Raw genomic sequence first — 21,693 nt, 5'->3', positions numbered from 1 at the left:
ATTGTTATCATGGCTTATGTGATATGGGTGCCAGTGCTAGTGCAATACCTATTAGCCTTATAGAGAAATTATGCATGATATTGCACCTGTGAGTTAGAAGATATTGATGTCACAATTAAACTTGCCAATAGAGATACTATTTCACCAATGGGAATAGTTAGAGATGTTGAAGTCCTGTGTGGGAAAACTAAATGTCCTGCTGATTTTCTTGTTCTTGGTTCCCCACAAGATAGCTTTTGTCCCATTATATTTGGTAGACCCTTCCTGAACACTGTTAATGCTACCATAGATTGCAAAAGGGATGTTGTTACTATCGGTTTAGATGATATGACTCATGAATTTAATTTTCTAAATTTAGTAGACAACACCGTGAAGAAGAATTACCTAGTAAGGATGAAATTATTGGTCTTGCTTCTATTGCCGTACCTCCTAGTGATCCTTTAGAACAATATTTGCTAGACCATGAAAATGACATGTTTATGAATGAAAGAAGGGAAATAGATGAAGTATTCTTTAAACAGGAACCTATTCTGAAAACAATTTGCCTGTTGAAATCTTAGGGGATCCTCCTCCACCCAAGGGTGATCCCGTGTTTGAGCTTAAACCGTTACCTGATACTCTTAAATATGCTTATCTTGATGAGAAAAAGATATATCCTGTTATTATTAGTGCTAACCTTTCAGAGCATGAGGAAGAGAGATTATTGAAAACTCTGAAGAAGCACCGTGCTGCTATTGGGTATACTCTTGATGATCTTAAGGGCATTAGTCCCACTCTATGTCAACATAAAATTAATTTGGAAGAAGATGCTAAACCAGTTCGTGATCATCAACGACGGCTGAATCCTAAAATGAAAGAAGTGGTAAGAAAGGAAATACTAAAGCTCCTTGAGGCAGGTATAATCTATCCCGTTGCTGATAGTCAGTGGGTAAGTCATGTCCATTGTGTCCCTAAGAAGGGAGGTATTACTGTTGTTCCTAATGATAAAGATGAATTGATTCCTCAAAGAATTATTACAGGTTATAGGATGGTAATTGATTTCCGCAAATTAAATAAGGCAACTAAAAAGGATCATTACCCCTTACCTTTTATCGATCAAATGCTAGAAAGATTATCCAAACATACACATTTTTGCTTTCTAGATGGTTATTCTGGTTTCTCTCAAATACCTGTGTTAGCCAAAGATCAATCAAAGACTACTTTTACATGCCCTTTTGGTACTTTTGCTTATAGACGTATGCCTTTTGGTCTATGTAATGCACCTGCTACCTTTCAAAGATGCATGATGGCTATATTCTCTGACTTTTGTGAAAAGATTTGTGAGGTTTTCATGGATGATTTCTCCATCTATGGATCTTCTTTTGATGATTGCTTGAGCAACCTTGATCGAGTTTTGCAGAGATGTGAAGAAACTAATCTTGTCTTGAATTGGGAAAAGTGCCACTTTATGGTTAATGAAGGTATTGTCTTGGGGCACTCAAAGAGGTATTGAAGTTGATAAAGCCAAGGTTGATACTATTGAAAAGATGCCATGTCCCAAGGATATCAAAGGTATAAGAAGTTTCCTTGGTCATGCCGGATTTTATAGGAGGTTCATTAAGGACTTCTCAAAAATTTCTCGGTCTCTGACTAATTTATTACAAAAAGATATACCATTTGTTTTTGATGATGATTGTGTAGAAGCATTTGAAATACTTAAGAAAGCATTAATCTCTGCACCTATTGTTCAGCCACCTGATTGGAATTTACCCTTCAAAATTATGTGTGATGCTAGTGATTATGCTGTAGGTGTTGTTCTAGGGCAAAGAGTTGATAAGAAATTAAATGTTATTCAATATGCTAGTAAAACCCTAGACAATGCTCAAAGAAATTATGCTACCACTGAAAAAGAATTCTTAGCTGTTGTATTTGCTTGTGATAAGTTCAGACCTTATATTGTTGAGTAACTATTGACACTGATCATGCTGATATTAAATATCTCATGGAAAAGAAAGATGCTAAACCTAGACTTATTAGATGGGTTCTCTTGCTACAAGAATTTGACTTACATATTGTTGATAGAAAGGGAGCTGAGAACCCCGTTGCAGACAACTTGTCTAGGTTAGAAAATGTGCTTGATGACCCACTTCCTATTGATGATAGCTTTCCTGATGAGCAATTAAATGTCATAAATGCTTCTCATACTGCTCCATGGTATGCTGATTATGCTAATTACATTGTTGCTAAGTTTATACCACCTAGTTTCACATACCAGCAAAAGAAAAAGTTCTTCTATGATTTGAGGCATTACTTTTGGGATGACCCACATCTTTATAAAGAAGGAGTAGATGGTGTTATTAGACGTTGTGTACCTGAGCATGAACAGGAACAGATCCTACGCAAGTGTCACTCCGAAGCTTATGGAGGACACCATGCTGGAGATAGAACTGCACATAAGGTATTGCAATCTGGTTTTTATTGGCCTACTCTCTTCAAGGATGCCCGTAAGTTTGTCTTATCTTGTGATGAATGTCAAAGAATTGGTAATATTAGTAGATGTTAAGAAATGCCTATGAACTATTCACTCGTTATTGAACCATTTGATGTTTGGGGCTTTGACTATATGGGACCCTTTGCTTCCTCTAATGGATATACACATATTTTAGTTGCTGTTGATTACGTTACTAAGTGGGTAGAAGCTATTCCAACTAGTAGTGTTGATCATAACACTTCTATTAAAATGCTTAAAGAAGTTATTTTTCCAAGATTTGGAGTCCCTAGATATTTAATGACTGATGGTGGTTCACATTTTATTCATGGTGCTTTCCATAAAATGCTTGCTAAATATGATGTTAATCATAGAATTGCATCTCCTTATCATCCTCAATCTAGTGGTCAAGTAGAATTGAGTAATAGAGAGCTCAAATTAATTTTGCAAAAGACTGTTAATAGATCTAGAAAGAATTGGTCCAAGAAACTTGATGATGCATTATGGGCCTATAGAACTGCATATAAAAATCCTATGGGTATGTCTCCGTATAAAATGGTTTATGGAAAAGCATGTCACTTACCTCTCGAACTAGAACATAAGGCATATTGGGCTATTAAAGAACTCAATTATGATTTCAAACTTGCCGGTGAGAAGAGGTTATTTGATATTAGCTCACTTGATGAATGGAGAACCAAAGCCTATGAAAATGCGAAGTTGTTTAAAGAAAAAGTTAAAAGATGGCATGACAAAAGGATACAAAAGCGTGAGTTTAATGTAGGTGATTATGTATTGCAATACAACTCTCGTTTAAGATTTTTTGCAGGAAAACGTCTCTCTAAATGGGAAGGTCCTTACGTTATCGAGGAGGTCTATCGTTCCAGTGCCATAAAGATCAATAACTTCGAAGGCACAAATCCGAAGGTGGTGAATGGTCAAAGAATCAAACATTATATCTCAGGTAATCCCATAAATGTTGAAACCAATGTTATTGAAACCGTAACCCCAGAGGAATACATAAGGGACACTTTCCGGAACATTTCAGACACCGAATAGGAATAGGTATGTGGTACGGTAAGTAAACCGACTCCAAAACAGTTTTAAGGCAATATGTCTCCGTTTTGGAATATTTAGAAAACTAGAAAAATAAGTAGCAGTTCGGGAAGGACACGAGGGCTCCACGAGGGTGGAGGGCGCACCGTACCCTACTGGGCGCGCCCCCTACCTCGTGGGCACCTCGTGTGCTCTCCGGACTCCGTTTTCGTACACGACACGTATTTTGGTCGGTAAAAATTCATTATATAATCTCCCGGGGGTTTTGACTCCCGTATCACGCAAAAATCTCATGTCTTTGTTTCGAGCTGTTTTCTGTCAGGGTTGTCAAGACCAGGCACTATGTCGTCTCCCTCCTCCTCCAACCATGAGGGAAATGATGCTTGTCTAATGAATATAGAGCTGAAGAGAGAAGAACCCATGGAGATCAACAAGGATGAAGGGATCAAGAAAGCCATAGGGGACCAAGTGCCGGCAATAGAAGACACCCTTCAACTTGATCACAATCTTCTTACCCCAACAGAGATTTAAGCTTTCAAGCTGATTGAGTTAGCTCATATACAAAATAAATATCTCACACATGAAAATATTTTGTTGAAGGAGCATATCATCGCACTCAAGGGCATTATCCGCAAGTTAGAAGACCTCCTACGCTCGATGTGCGACTATCCATCATCAACAACTCCACCTTCTTCACCAACACAGGAGACATAATAATATGGGTATGGGCACTTCCCTTGGCAACTACCAAGCTTGGGGGAGTGCCCCGGTATCGTATCACCATCACTTTTATCTTTACCGTTTTTCTTAGTTCGATCCTTTTGGTAATCTCTTGATCTAGTAGAATAAAAGTTCTTAGTATGATCTAGTCGTGAGTTTTGCTTTATAATTCTTCTATGTAATCGAGTCCGTGAGCTATATAATAAAGATTAGTGTTGAGTCAAGGGCTTGATTATTTTGCCATGATCTTAAGTGAATAAAAGAAAAGAGAAAGAAATAAAAATAAACAAAGAGATCATGTGAGTCTTATGGAGAGTAATGAGCTCACATAGAAAAAGTATGATGAATAAAAGTTGTTGAGGGTTGACAAACATAGTTTTGGTCATCGTTGCAATTAATAGGAAGTAATAAAGAAAGAGAGGTCTTCACATATAGATATACTATCTTGGACATCTTTTATGATTGTGAGCACTCATTAAAATATGACATGCTAAAAGAGTTGACGTTGGACAAGGAAGACAACGTAATGGGTTATGTTTTCTTACATCTGAGATAAATTATATTGTCATGGATCATCCAACATGGTTGAGCTTGCCTTTCCCTCTCATGCTAGCCAAATTCATCGCACCAAGTAGAGATACTACTTGTGCTTCCAAATATCCTTAAACCGGTTTTGCCATGAGAGTCCACTATACCTACCTATGGATTGAATAAGATCCTCCAAGTAAGTTGTCATCGGTGCAAGCAATAAAAATTGCTCTCTAAATATGTATGACTTATTAGTGTGGGAGAAAATAAACTTTATACGATCGTGTGATATGGAAGAAATAAAAGCGACAGACTGCATAATAAAGGTCCATATCACAAGTGGCAATATAAAGTGACGTTCTTTCGCATTAATATTTTGTGCATCCAACTATAAAAGCGCATGACAACCTCTGCTTCCCTCTACGAAGGGCCTATCTTTTACTTTTATCTCCTACCTTGCATAAGAGTCATGGTGATCTTCACCCTTCCTTTTTACATTTTATCCTTTGGCAAGCACAGTATGTTGGAAAGATCCTGGTATATATGGCTAATTGGATGTGAGTTTTCATGAACTATTATTGTTGACATTACCCTTGAGGTAAAACGTTGGGAGGCAAAACTATAAGCCCCTATCTTTCTCTGTGTCCGATTAAAACTCCATACCCATAAGTATTGCGTGAGTGTCAGCAATTGTGAAAGACTATATGATAGTTGAGTATGTGGACTTGCTGAAAAGCTCTTATACATTGACTCTTTCCTATGTTATGATAAATTGCAATTGCTTCAATGACTAAGATTATAGTTTGTTGGTTTTCAATGAAGTTATGATTCATACTTGAAATTGTGATTGAATTATTACTCTAGCATAATAAATTATATGGCAAGAATTATGTAAGTTGCTATTTTAAGACTGATCATGATTCCCTCATGTCCGTATTTTATTTTTATCGACACCTCTATCTCTAAACATGTGGACATATTTTTCGATTTCGGCTTTCGCTTGAGGACAAGCGAGGTCTAAGCTTGGGGGAGTTGATACGTCCATTTTGCATCATGCTTTTATATCGATATTTACTGCATTATGGGCTGTCATTACACATTATGTCACAATACTTATGCCTATTCTCTCTTATTTTACAAGGTTTACGAAGAGGGAGAATGCCGGCAACTGGGATTCTGGGCTGGAAAAGGAGCAAATATTAGAGACCTATTCTGCACAGCTCCAAAAGTCTTGAAACTTCACCGAAGACGTTTTCAGAATATATAAAAAATACTCAGCAGAAGAGATTCACCAGGGGGCCACACCCTGCCCACGAGGGTGGGGGCGCGCCCTACCCCCCTGGGCGCGCCCCCCTACCTCGTGGGCCCCCTGGTGGCCCTCCGGTGGCCATCTTCTGCTATATGAAGTCTTTCGATGGGAAGAAAATAACAAGCCATCTTCTCGGATGAAACTCCGCCGCCACGAGGCGGAACCTTGGCGGAACCAATCTAGGGCTCTGGCGGAGCTGTTCTGCCGGGGAAACTTCCCTCCCGGAGGGCGAAATCATCGCCATCGTCATCACCAACGCTCCTCTCATCGGGAGAGGGCAATCTCCATAAACACCTCATCAGCACCATCTCCTCTCAAAACCCTAGTTCATCTCTTGTATCCAATTCTTGTCTCCAAGTCCGGGATTGGTGCTAGTAGGTTGCTAGTAGTGTTAATTACTCCTTGTAGTTGATGCTAGTTGGTTTAATTGGTGGAAGATCATATGTTCAGATCCTATATGCATATTAATACCCCTCTGATTATGAACATGTTTATGCTTTGTGAGTAGTTACTTTTGTTCCTGAGGACATGGGAGAAGTCTTGCTATTAGTAGTCATGTGAATTTGGTATTCGTTCGATATTTTGATGAGATGTATGTTGTCTCTCCTCTAGTGGTGTTATGTGAACGTCGACTACATGACACTTCACCATTGTTTGGGCCTAGAGGAAGGCATTGGGAGTAATAAGTAGATGATGGGTTGCTAGAGTGACAGAAGCTTAAACCCTAGTTTATGCGTTGCTTCGTAAGGGGCTGATTTGGATCCATATGTTTCATGCTATGGTTAGGTTTACCTTAATACTTTTGTTGTAGTTGTGGATGCTTGCAATAGAGGTTAATCATAAGTGGGATGCTTGTCCAAGTAAGGGCAGTACCCAAGCACCGGTCCACCCACATACCAAACTATCAAAGTACCGAACGTGAATCATATGAGCGTGATGAAAACTAGCTTGGCGATATTCCCATGTGTCCTCGGGAGCGCTTTTCTCTATATAAGAGTTTGTCCAGGCTTGTCCTTTGCTACAAAAAAGGATTGGGCCACCTTGTTGCACTTTATTTACTTTTGTTACTTGTTGCTCGTTACAAATTATCCTATCACAAAACTATCTGTTACCACTTATTTCAGTACTTGTAGAAAATACCTTGCTGGAAACCGCTTATCATTTTCTTCTGCTCCTCGTTGGGTTCGACACTCTTACTTATCGAAAGGACTATGATAGATCCCCTATACTTGTGGGTCATCAACGAGGAGCTGTCGCAACGGTGCATACTCAAGGAGAACACTTGTACCTTGAAATTTAGTGAGAGATCATCTTATAATGCTACTGCCGAAATAAGCAAAATAAGATGCATAAAGGATAAACATCACATGCAATCAATATAAGTGATATAATATGGCCATCATCATCTTGTGCCTTTGATCTCCATCTCCAAAGCACCGTCATGATCACCATTGTCACCGGCTTGACACCTTGATCTCCATCGGAGCATCGTTGTCGTCTCGCCAACTATTGCTTCTAGGACTATCGCTACCACTTAGTGATAAAGTAAAGCAATTATATGGCGCTTGCATCTTATGCAATAAAGAGACAACAATAAGGCTTCTGCCAGTTGCCGATAACTTTAACAAAACATGATCATCTCATACAACAATTTATATATCATCACGTCTTCACCATATCACATCACAAAATGCCCTGCAAAAACAAGTTAGACATCCTCTACTTTGTTGTTGCAAGTTTTACGTGGCTGCTACGGGCTGAGCAAGAACCGTTCTTACCTACGCATCAAAAACCACAACGCGGTATAGTGATTGCTTTTTGATCTTCAGAAAGAACACTGTCCATTGAATCCAATTCAACTAAAGTTGGAGAAACTGACACCCACCAGCCACCTGTGTGCGAAGCACATCGGTAGAACTAGTCTCGCGTAAGCGTACGCGTAATGTCGGTCTGGGTCGCTTCATCCAACAATACCGCTAAATCAATATTCAACTAGTGACGGCAAGCAATATGTACATACCCACGCCCACAACTCCTTTGTGTTATACTCGTGCATATAACATTTACGCATAGACCTGGCTCTGATGCCACTGTTGGGGAAAGCAATACTTTCAAAAAAATCCTACGCACACGCAATATCTATGATGGTGATGCATAGCAAAGAGAGGGGAAGAGTGTTGTCCACGTACCCTCGTAGACCGTAAGCGGAAGCGTTATGACTGCACGGTTGATGTAGTCGTACGTCTTCACGATCCGATCGATCCTAGTACCGAAAGTACGGCACCTCCGCAATCTGCACATGTCCGGCTTGGTGACGTCCCATGAACTCTCGATCCATCTGAGTGTCTAGGGAGAGCGTCGTCAACACGACGGCGTGATGACGGTGATGATGAAGCTACCGGCATAGGGCTTTGCCTAAGCACTACGACGATATGACCGAGATGGATTATGGTGGAGGGGGGCACCGCACACGGCTAAGAGATCAATGATCAACTTGTGTGTTTATGGGGTGCCCCCCTCCCCCGTATATAAAGGAGTGGAGGAGGGGAGGGCCGGACCTCTCTATGGCGCGCCCCAAGGGGGATTCCTACTCCTAGTAGGAGTAGGTTTCCCCCTTCCCTAGTTGGAGTAGGAGAAGAAGGAAGGGGAAGAGGGAGAGAAGGAAAGAGGGGTCGCCGCCCGCACCCTAGTTCAATTCGGACCAGCCCATGGGGGGCGCGCAGCCACCCTTTGAGGCCTTTCTCTCCTTTCCCGTATGGCCCATTAAGGTCCATTACTTCCCCGGCGAATTCCCGTAACTCTCCACTACTCCGAAAAATACCCGAATCACTTAGAACCTTTCCGATGTCCGAATATAGCCTTCCAATATATTGATCTTTATGTCTCGACCATTTCAAGACTCCTCATCATGTCCGTGATCTCATCCGGGACTTCGAACTACCTTCGGTACATCAAATCACATAACTCATAATACAAATCGTCATCAAATGTTAAGCATGCGGACCCTACGGGTTCGAGAACTATGTAGACATGACCGAGATACATCTCCGATCAATAACCAATAGCGGAACCTGGTTGCTCATATTGGCTCCTACATATTCTATGAAGATCTTTATCGGTCAAACCGCATAACAACATACGTTGTTCCCTTTGTAATCGGTATGTTACTTGCCCGAGATTCGATTGTCAGTATCATCATAGTTCAATCTCATTATCGGCAAGTCTCTTTACTCGTTTCGTAATGCATCAACCCGCAACTAACTCATTATTCACATTGCTTGCAAGGTTCATAGTGATGTACATTACCGAGGGGGCCCAGAGATACCTCTCCGATAGACGGAGTGACAAACCCTAATCTTGATCTATGCCAACTCAACAAACACCATTGGAGACACCTGTAGAGCATCTTTAAAATCACCCAGTTATGTTGTGATGTTTGATAGCACACAAGGTGTTCCTCCGGTATTCTGGAGTTGCATAATCTCATAATCAGAGGAACATGTATAAGTCATGAAGAAAGCAGTAGCAATAAGACTGAACGATCATTATGCTAAGCTAACGGATGTGTCTTGTCCATCACATCATTCTCTAATGATGTGATCCCCTTCATCAAATGACAACACATGTCCATGGCTAGGAAACTTAACCATCTTTGATTAACGAGCTAGTCAAGTATAGGCATACTAGGGACACTCTGTTTGTCTATGTATTCACACATGTACTAAGTTTCCGGTTAATACAATTCTAGCATGAATAATAAACATTTATCATGATATAAGGAAATATAAATAACAACTTTATTATTGCCTCTATGTAACGCCCTCGATGCGGCTATAGCTCCCACGTGTCGAGGCACGACTTAGAGACATAACCGCATTGAAAGCAATGTCGCAAGTTAGGCAATCATAACAACAACCCATGTAATATATAATAAAAAGGGGAAGAACATAGTTGGCTTACACTCGCCACGTCACAACAAAGTACATAAATAACATCCATCAGGCAGACACTCATGGCCCGACTACGGCGCCAAAATAGAAAAGAACCCAACATGCGACAAGGCCCTGAATCAAACCCCAACTAGGCACCACTACTGATCATCGGGAAAGGAAACATAATAACGCTGAGAGTCCTTGTCGAACTCCTACTTGAGCTCGTACTCGTCACCTAGAGCGAAATCACCTGGACCTGCATCTGGAATTATAGTATCTGTGAGCCACAGGGACTCAGCAATCTCGCACCCTCGTGATCAAAACTATTTGAGCTTATAGGAATGGATGAGACAAATATATGTGGAGCTGCAGCAAGCGACTAGCATATATGGTGGCTATCTTATACGCAAAAGAGAGCGAGAAGAGGAGGCAAGGCGCGAGCGAGAATCTAGAAGGACAACCTGCGCAAGCATAACTCCAACACCGTGTCCACTTCCTGGACTCCGCCGAGAAGAGGCCATCACGGTAACACACTCGGTTGATTCATTTTAATTAATTAAGGTTTAAGTTATCTACAACCGGACATTAACAAATTCCCATCTGCCCATAACCGCGGGCACGGCTTTCGAAAGTTCAATCCCTACAGGGGAGTCCCAACTTAGCCCATGACAAGCTCTCATGGTCAACGAAAGAATAGACCTCCACCCGAGACACACCGATCAGACTCGGTAACCCGGTACAACAAGACAATTCAACAGGTTAAAACAAGACCAGCAACACCGCCCGAATGTGCCGACAAATCCCGATAGGAGCTGCACATATCTCTTTCTCAGGGCACACTCAGATGAGCGCTCCATACAACTAAAACCAAACCTTGAGTTTCCCCGAGGGGGCGCTGCACAGGACTCTAGTTTGGACCAACACTCAGAAGAGCACTGGCCCGGGGGGTAAAATAAGATGACCCTTGAGTCTGCAGAACCCAAGGGAAAGAAAAGGCTAGGTGGCAAATGGTAAGACCAATGTTGGGCATTGCTGGAAAAGCTTTAATCAAGGCGAACTATCAAGGGGTTCCCATTATAACCCAACCGCTTAAGGAACGCAAGATCCGGGAACATAACACCGATATGACGAAAACTAGGGCGGCAAGAGTGGAACAAAACACTAGGCGAGAGGCCGAGCCTTCCACCCTTTACCAAGTATATAGATGAATTAAGATAACATAGCAATATAATGATATCCCCAACAAGTAAATAAAAGATGTTCCATCAAGGAACGGCCTCCAAACTTCACCTGCAACTAGCAATGCTATAAGAGGGGCTGAGCAAAGCGGTAACATAGCCAATCAACGGTTTGCTAGGGCAAGGTGGGTTAGAGGCTCAGCATGGCAATTGGGAGGCTGACAAGCAAAAGGTAGGCATCGTAGCATTGGCATAGCAAGAGCGAGCAAACTAGCATAGCAAAGATAGTAGTGATTTCGAGGGTATGATCATCTTGCCTGCACAGTTGTCAGAGTTGACTGGATCCTCACAAGCAAACTCAACGGGCTCCTCAGTAGCAAACTCGTCTCCCGGCTCTACCCAACAAGACAAACAAGCAACAAGGATACGATCAACCACGTGCAAGACCAAGTAATAAGATGAAATGATGATATGCTATGCGGGATGCGATGCGGGATGCAAAATGCAAGATATGACAGGAAATGCATGAACCTGGCCTCAACATGGAATTCCAAGGGTTCTACTGGATAGATGGGATGAAATCGCTTGAAAATGATATAAAGATCATTGGAATCGGAGTTACGGTTTGGAAATGGCAAGCGATTTAAGAATGACACCGGTCTGCGATTTACAGCAAGTAGGCATCTAAATGCAACAAAATGAACATGCTACAGCCACCAAACATGACAACAAAATACATGGCAGGGATGCACACAAGATGCTTAAGAAAAGACTAGCACTGGGCCACGGCCAATTCATCCATTATGAGGTTCAAACAAGCATGGCAAAAACGCAAATGCAAAACAGATTCCAGACAGTGAAATTAACACTTGTCTGAAATTTCAGATCACGAAGCCCTCTTCGGAGCAGCAAAACAACATGATACATGACCTGAACATGACAAGTAAGAACATGGCATGGAGCTACTCAACAAGCTTAACAAAAGACACAAAGTGATCTGGGGCCAAAAGGGTTCACAAAATATATTAACGGGCACATGAACATAGCTAAAACACAATCAGTTTTCAGACTTAGTGAAAACTGAGACATGCTGAAATATAACTCACGAAGGCATGTAAACGAGCTCGATGCACTCACCATGGTGCAAGTCATAGCAAGGCAGGCATACATCCATTAAGAAGGCACAAGATACAAGCTAGACATGGCAAGATCAATGGCATAGCATGCATGGATCAACTACAACAATGCCGGCAAAATCGCAAACGAGTTGACGATCTGCCCAGATTCACCATGAAGCAAAAGTAGAGCTCGATTGACTCAAGCTAGGGTGCTCCATAATTGCAAACAAAAACATGGATGGATAGAGCATAACATTATTAACAAAACTCCTTTACTGACCATCCTCAAAAGAGGCACGGATCGCTAGGAAACAAGCTGAACATATGGCATCATGAACTAAATAATCCCAGACTTACTGAAAACAACTAAGTCCCTGAAAACAGATTTACCGGGTGCCTCACTTTGCGAGCTTGCACAAGTCACCACACACATCCTAAAAATGTATGGGTTGCACCTCTGGAAAGAAGACAAAATGCTTAATAAAACATATGAAGGACTCACAGGCATAGCATGCACACAATAATCATGGCAAAAATGACAAAAGTCTAAGATGAACTAGCAGATCTGACAATTAACTCACGAAGCCTCCTTCTAACAGCATTTTGGGCATCAAGATGAACTCAACTGAAAATGATGCAATGGAATGAAATGATATACTCGTCGAGGTGAACATTTCGATATATTATATGCCCAAATCGGAGCTACGGATGCAAAGTTACGGGCGGTCAAAGTAGGCATAAAAACTTAGGGGGAGAGGGAGAAGTCAACCGGCTAGGGTTTACTGTTCAGATCTGGATCGGGATCTCAGGTACTGTTCATCGGGCGCGGATGTCGAGGTTCGTCAGAACAGGAGCTTGAGGCCGCCGGACTTGGGACTTGCCGCGGAGGAGGGGGACGAGGCCGGCGAGGGGTGGCCGGATCCGGCCCGGACCTTGCTTCGGCCGGCGGAGGACGTCGGGCGGCCGACGGCAGTGGTGGCTTCGACCACCGGGGACGCGGGGTGAGGTGGCGCGGCTCCCGGAGTTGACGGCAGCGGAACGGCCCACGGTGGCGGGCGGCGGCTCCGGCCACCGGAGCTCGAAGAGGCGGCGGCGATGAAGGAGATGCGGGGCGCGGTGCACTCGGGCTCGCGGGGGCCCCTCCTGGGCCTCCCGGGCCGGCGGCGGCGGTGAGCAGGCGCTGCCACGTGGCGGCTGGCGATAGGCGAGGGGCGCGGCGGACGTTGTCCGGCCGGGGGCGGACACGTCCGTCGGCGGAGGTTTATGTTTTTTTTAGAACTAGGGTTTCGAGGGGGAGGAGAGATCCGAAAATGGAGGGGGGTATTTATAGGCATAAGTGGAGCTAGGAGAGTCCAAATGAGGTGAGGTTTTCGGCCATGTGATCGTGATCGAACGCTCTAGGACATGGAGCAGAGTTTGGTGGGTTTTGGGCCAAAATGGAGGGGTGTTGGGCTGCAACACACACAAGGCCTTTTCGGTCCCTCGGTTAACCGTTGGAGTATCAAACGAAGTCCAAATTATACGAAACTTGACAGGCGGTCTACCGGTAGTAAACCAAGGCCGCTTGGCAAGTCTCGGTCCAATCCGGAAATGTTTAACTCTCACACACGAAACAAAGCTAGAAATGGCCATCGGAGGAGAACGAAGCGCCGGAATGCAAGACGGACAACGGGGAAAATGCTCGAATGCATGAGATGAACACGTATGCAAATGCAATGCACATGTTGACATGATATGAGATGCATGAAGAACGAAAACAACACACGAGACAAAACCCGAACCCGAGAAATAAATATAACTTAACGCCGGAAACGGCAAGAGTTGGAGTACAATTAGGGAAAGTTACATCCGGGGTGTTACAACACTCCACCACTATGAAAAGATCTCGTCCCAAGATCTAGGACTGAAAGAACTCCGGGTACTCAGAACGGAGGTGATCCTCGCGTTCCCAGGTAGCTTCACGGTCAGAATGGTGTGACCACTTAACTTTGAGAAATTTGATTGACTTGTTGCGAGTCTTGCGTTCAGTCTCTTCGAGAATAGCAACTGGGTGCTCACGATAGGAGAGATCTTCTTGGAGCTCAATGTCCTCGAAGTTGACGGTGCGGTCAGGAGTCTTGAAGCACTTTCGAAGCTGAGAGACATGGAACACGTCATGAACATTTGCAAAGTTTGAAGGAAGCTCGAGTTGATAGGCGAGGTCGCCTCTCTTGCTGACAATCTTGAAAGGTCCCACGTATCTAGGGGCAAGCTTCCCTTTGATACCGAAGCGACAAGTACCTTTCATAGGAAAGACATGGAGGTAAACATGATCTCCGATCTCGAAAGCCAAATCACGGTGCTTACTATCATAGTAGCTCTTCTGGCGGGATTGGGCTGCTTTGAGGTTATCACGAATGACTTTGCACATTTTTTCTGCTTCTGTGATTAAGTCATTACCCAGCAGCTGACGTTCACCGGTTTCAGACCAGTTGAGAGGGGTACGGCACTTCCTGCCATACAGAATTTCAAATGGGGCCTTGCCCGAACTTGCTTGAAAACTATTGTTATAAGAGAATTCAGCATAAGGAAGACAATCCTCCCACTTCATACCAAAGGAGATCACACAAGCCCTGAGCATATCTTCAAGAATCTGGTTGACACGCTCGACTTGACCGCTTGTTTGAGGATGGAAAGCTGTGCTGAAGTGGATGTTGGTGCCCATGGCCTTCTGGAAAGAATCCCAAAACTTCGAGGTAAATATGCTGCCAGGTCTGAAGAGATCACTTGAGGAATACCGTGCAGAGAGACAATGCGAGAGGTATAGAGTTCCGCCAATTGAGCTGCAGCGATCGACTCTTTGATAGGCAGAAAGTGAGCCACTTTGGTGAGTTTGTCAGTGACAACGAATATAGCATCATTGCCACGCTTGGACTTTGGAAACCCGGTCATGAAGTCCATTTCAATGTGGTCAAACTTCCATTCTGGAATGGCAAGAGGTTGGAGGAGACCTGCTGGCCTTTGGTGTTCTGCCTTCACTCTTCTGCAGACATCACATTCATTCACGAATTGAGCGATCTCGCGCTTCATTCGAGTCCACCAATAAGCTTGCTTGAGGTCCTGATACATCTTCGTGCTCCCAGGGTGGATGGAGAGGAGAGAATTGTGAGCCTCATTCATAATCACCTTACGAAGTCCACCTTTGGGCACAACAATACGATCCTCAAAGAAGAGAGTGTCCTTGTCATCAAGGCGGTAGCACTTATACTTGGACTGACTCTTGGCAATCCCAATCTTCACCTTTTTCACCATAGCATCAAGAAGTTGGGCTTGGCGAATCTGGTCTTCTAAGGTAGGAGAGACTTGAAGGTTGGCGAGGAAACCTTGAGGAACAACTTGCAGATTAAGTTTGCGGAAAGCTTCACAAAGCTTGGGTTGATAAGGCTTAAGAATCAGACTGTTGCAGTAGGCCTTTCTGCTCAAAGCGTCAGCAATCACATTAGCCTTGCCTGGAGTATACTCAATACTCGGATTATACTCTTGAATCATTTCGACCCATCGAGTTTGCCTTAGGTTGAGATTAGGCTGAGTGAAGATGTACTTGAGACTCTTGTGATCAGTGAAAATGTCCACTTTTCTTCCCAATAGAAGATGTCTCCAAGTCAAAAGAGCATGCACAACTGCCGCCAACTCAAGATCATGAGTGGGGTAGTTCTTCTCATTAGGCTTCAACTGGCGAGATGTATAAGCAACAACTTTCTTCTCTTGCATCAATACTGCGCCAAGACCTTGGAGAGAGGCATCACAAAAGACCTCGTATGGCTTGGATTCATCAGGCGGAGTTAGAACTGGAGCAGTGATCAACTTCTCTTTCAAAGTGTTGAAAGCAATGTCACACTCCGGAGACCAAACGTACTTGACGTGCTTCTGAAGAAGATTAGAGAGAGGCTTCGCGATCTTAGAAAAGTTTTCAACGAATCTTCTGCAATAGCTTGCGAGACCGACAAAACTGCGGAGTTGTTTCACATTCTGAGGAGGTTCCCAATTCACAATTGCGGACACCTTCTCGGGATTCACGGAAATGCCCTTGGCAGAGATGATATGACCAAGATAAAGAACCTCATCGAGCCAAAATTCACACTTGGAGAACTTGGCGTAGAACTGATGTTCCCTGAGCTTATCGAGAACCAAACGCAAGTGCTTGGCATGATCTTCCTTGTTCTTGGAGAAAACCAGAATGTCATCGAGATAGACCAAAACGAAGTCATTGGTGTAGGCGTTGAAGATGAAGTTCATCATGCGAGAGAACGTCGGAGGAGCGTTGGCGAGGCCAGAAGACATGACAGTGTATTCATATGAACCAAAGCTTGTTCTGAATGCTGTCTTGGGAATATCTTCTTCACGAATGCGAATCTGGTGATAACCCATACGGAGATCAAGCTTGGAGAATACTTGGGCACCTTTGAGTTGTTCGAACAGCTCATTGATGTTGGGAAGTGGGTATTTGTTCTTGATGGTCTTCTTGTTCCTGGACGGTAATCAACACAAAGTCGGTCCGTTCCATCCTTCTTCTTCACAAAAAGAACACCACAACCCCACGGAGAAGTACTAGGCCGGATGAGACCCATTCTTTCTTGCTCATCGAGTTGCTTCTTCAGCTCCTCAACTCTTCAGGTCCGAGCTTGTAAGGACGTTTGCACATAGGTTCCGTGCCAGGCTCAAGTTCAATAACGAATTCAACTGGCCGGTGCGGAGGCATTCCTGGGAGCTCTTCTGGAAAGACGTCTTGATATTCGCAAACGACTGGAATTTGAGAGATGGCATCCAATTCACCCTTCTCATTGAGAGAAAATAGACGAATAGTATTATCCCGAGCGGCAAAGACAATTACATCCTCAGACGAATGAGTCAATTGAATCTGCCTGGCTGCACAATCAAGCTGAGCCTTGTGCTTAGAAAGCCAATCCATTCCGAGAATAATATCAATATCTGAGTTACCGAGAACAATTGGGGAAGAAAGGAACTTGTAGTCACCCAATGTGATAGTAACCTCAGGGACGCAGGTGTTAGCTGTCATCTGCTTGCCCGGTGACACAATTTGCAAGGAACTTTGCAGATACTGATAATCACACTCATACTTTGATGCAAACGGTTTGGAAATGAAGCAATGCGATGCACCCATGTCAAAAAGAACTTTTGCAGGAATATCATTAACAGGAAGGTTACCCATGATCACATCTGACAAGTCCTTTGCCTGGGATGCATTCACCATATTGACCTTGGCGAACTTGGGGTTATGCTTGACCACAGTTGTACTTGCCGATCTCACAGGAGGAGGAGGAGGAAGACGCCTCTGGTTGAAACACTTGTTGTCATAGTGATCCTTCTGTTGGAACTTGTTGCACGTGACCTCTGAAAGCGGACGGTGATACGGAGCACTCGATCTTGGAGCTTGAGACGAAGTCTTGTTCTGAAAGCCAGGGTTGGGTGGGTGGGAAGAACCACTGCCACCTTTGCTCTTCTGCTGATACGGCTGACGGAACGGAGGAGGAGGAAGCCAAAACTTCTGCTGCTTGGCCACTTGAGTAGAGGAAGAAGGAGTAACATCTCTGACTCGCTTCCTGGAAGCATCACACCTCAATTGAGCAGCCTCTTGCTTCAGTGCCATGTTGTAGAACTCATCGTACCTCAAGGGCTCGAAGAGGACAAGAGCGAGCTGAATATCTTCTCTAAGACCGCCCCTGAACTAGTATATCATGCTCTTCTCATCAGGCACGTCCTGCTTGGCAAAGCGGGCAAGCTTCTGGAACAATTTGTTGTAGTCATAGACAGACAAAGAGCCTTGCTTCAGATTGCGGAATTCCTCACGCTTGCTTTCAACCATGCTCTGCAGAATATGGTGAGCTCGGAAATCTCGACGGAAATCATCCCAAGTGATAACACGTCCACCTCTAGAATCCTTGTACTGCTAGAACCATTCTACAGCTTGATCTTTGAGTTGGAAGGAAGCAAACTTGACAAAGTCCTCAGGCCTGACGTTACTGCACTTGAAATGCTTACACAGATCCACAAGCCAATCGTCAGCATCGGTTGCCTCAACACAATTACTGAAAGTCTTTGGCCCGTTAGCAAGGAACTAGTTGAGTGTAGCAAAGTGACTCTGATTGCTGCCTTGATTCCCTTGACTGCCTTGATTGCGCTCTTGAAGAATTTGCATGATCAGCTGAGTGTTTGCATTGGTTGCGGCAATCACAGCTTGCCATGCCTCTGGAGGAGGTGGAGGTGGTGGCGGATCTTGATTCTGGTTCTGACTGGTGCTCTTAGGGGAGCCATCCTGAAGAGGTTGACCACCATTAGCACATTGACAGATAATATTGAAGCTGAATCCAACGGAATGAAAATTGCAACATATAGTCTTCACATCCGAACAAAATGAACGAATGCATTCCTCTTCAAATGGTCACATATCCATAATTGAGAAGCCACGTAGAATTAAGGTAGAGAAATAAATCAACAAGGTACGGATCAAGAACGAATAATCGGTAAGAAATCCCAATCTCAAACCAATATCCGTGGAAGAAGAACTAGAGCTACTAGAATTCCCACCTATGAAACTCCCGAACCTTTCCGGTTATGCAATCAGGTGTTGGGGATACAGGGGAAGCATAATATCTCACCCAAACTAGCAAATCCTACATCCAGCTGTATCCATCCTTCAACACATAACCAAGAAAACTTCGAAAACCATCTACCTCAACCTTCGAAAAGCATCCGTTATACAAGTTATGGCGATACTCCCGAACTCCCGCCCCAGTACTGGGTGGCGTCGAGGTTATCTCACCAACGAACTGCATAAAAGAGATTTTCGATGTCGGCGAACATATCTCAAGTATTCCAGAATTGCAACGATAAAATTATGATGACAACACCTCAGAGCTCAACTCCCCGGGACACTTCCACTAAACCCCTGACAGGAGGCACCAAGATGTTCTCATCATAAGCCATCGGAACGATTCCAAGATACTCGCGTGATCCTAAAATTTTTTTTAGTGAAATTTGAGAAGAGAAGAGTCAAAATTCTAACGCTCTGATTACCAACTTGTAACGCCCTCGATGCGGCTATAGCTCCCACGTGTCGAGGCACGACTTAGAGACATAACCGCATTGAAAGCAATGTCGCAAGTTAGGCAATCATAACAACAACCCATGTAATATATAATAAAAAGGGGAAGAACATAGTTGGCTTACACTCGCCACGTCACAACAAAGTACATAAATAACATCCATCAGGCAGACACTCATGGCCCGACTACGGCGCCAAAATAGAAAAGAACCCAACATGCGACAAGGCCCTGAATCAAACCCCAACTAGGCACCACTACTGATCATCGGGAAAGGAAACATAATAACGCTGAGAGTCCTTGTCGAACTCCTACTTGAGCTCGTACTCGTCACCTAGAGCGAAATCACCTGGACCTGCATCTGGAATTATAGTATCTGTGAGCCACAGGGACTCAGCAATCTCGCACCCTCGCGATCAAAACTATTTGAGCTTATAGGAATGGATGAGACAAATATATGTGGAGCTGCAGCAAGCGACTAGCATATATGGTGGCTATCTTATACGCAAAAGAGAGCGAGAAGAGGAGGCAAGGCGCGAGCGAGAATCTAGAAGGACAACCTGCGCAAGCATAACTCCAACACCGTGTCCACTTCCTGGACTCCGCCGAGAAGAGGCCATCACGGTAACACACTCGGTTGATTCATTTTAATTAATTAAGGTTTAAGTTATCTACAACCGGACATTAACAAATTCCCATCTGCCCATAACCGCGGGCACGGCTTTCGAAAGTTCAATCCCTACAGGGGAGTCCCAACTTAGCCCATGACAAGCTCTCATGGTCAACGAAAGAATAGACCTCCACCCGAGACACACCGATCAGACTCGGTAACCCGGTACAACAAGACAATTCGACAGGTTAAAACAAGACCAGCAACACCGCCCGAATGTGCCGACAAATCCCGATAGGAGCTGCACATATCTCTTTCTCAGGGCACACTCAGATGAGCGCTCCATACAACTAAAACCAAACCTCGAGTTTCCCCGAGGGGGCGCTGCACAGGACTCTAGCTTGGACCAACACTCAGAGGAGCACTGGCCCGGGGGGTAAAATAAGATGACCCTTGAGTCTGCAGAACCCAAGGGAAAGAAAAGGCTAGGTGGCAAATGGTAAGACCAATGTTGGGCATTGCTGGAAAAGCTTTAATCAAGGCGAACTATCAAGGGGTTCCCATTATAACCCAACCGCGTAAGGAACGCAAAATCCGGGAACATAACACCGATATGACGGAAACTAGGGCGGCAAGAGTGGAACAAAACACTAGGCGAGAGGCCGAGCCTTCCACCCTTTACCAAGTATATAGATGCATTAAGATAACATAGCAATATAATGATATCCCCAACAAGTAAATAAAAGATGTTCCATCAAGGAACGACCTCCAAACTTCACCTGCAACTAGCAACGCTATAAGAGGGGCTGAGCAAAGCGGTAACATAGCCAATCAACGGTTTGCTAGGACAAGGTGGGTTAGAGGTTTGACATGGCAATTGGGAGGCTGACAAGCAAAAGGTAGGCATCGTAGCATTGGCATAGCAAGAGCGAGCAAACTAGCATAGCAAAGATAGTAGTGATTTCGAGGGTATGATCATCTTGCCTGCACAGTTGTCAGAGTTGACTGGATCCTCACAAGCAAACTCAACGGGCTCCTCGGTAGCGAACTCGTCTCCCGGCTCTACCCAACAAGACAAACAAGCAACAAGGATATAATCAACCACGTGCAAGACCAAGCAATAAGATGAAATGATGATATGCTATGCGGGATGCGATGCGGGATGCAAAATGCAAGATATGACAGGAAATGCATGAACCTGGCCTCAACTTGGAATTCCAAGGGTGCCACTGGATAGAGGGGATGAAATCGCTTGAAAACGATATAAAGATCATTGGAATCGGAGTTACGGTTTGGAAATGGCAAGCGATTTAAGAATGACACCAGTCTGCGATTTACAGCAAGTAGGCATCTAAATGCAACAAAATGAACATGCTACAGCCACCAAACATGACAACAAAATACATGGCAGGGATGCACACAAGATGCTTAACAAAAGACTAGCACTGAGCCACGGCCAATTCATCCATTATGAGGTTCAAACAAGCATGGCAAAAACGCAAATGCAAAACAGATTCCAGACTTAGTGAAATTAACACTTGTCTGAAATTTCAGATCACGAAGCCCTCTTCGGAGCAGAAAAACAACATGATACATGACCTGAACATGACAAGTAAGAACATGGCATGGAGCTACTCAACAAGCTTAACAAAAGACCCAAAGTGACCTGGGGCCAAAA

This window comes from Triticum aestivum, chromosome 6A (assembly GCF_018294505.1).
Source record: "Triticum aestivum cultivar Chinese Spring chromosome 6A, IWGSC CS RefSeq v2.1, whole genome shotgun sequence".
In the NCBI taxonomy this organism is placed as follows: domain Eukaryota; kingdom Viridiplantae; phylum Streptophyta; class Magnoliopsida; order Poales; family Poaceae; genus Triticum; species Triticum aestivum.
Note: the sequence above shows the minus strand (reverse complement) of the source record.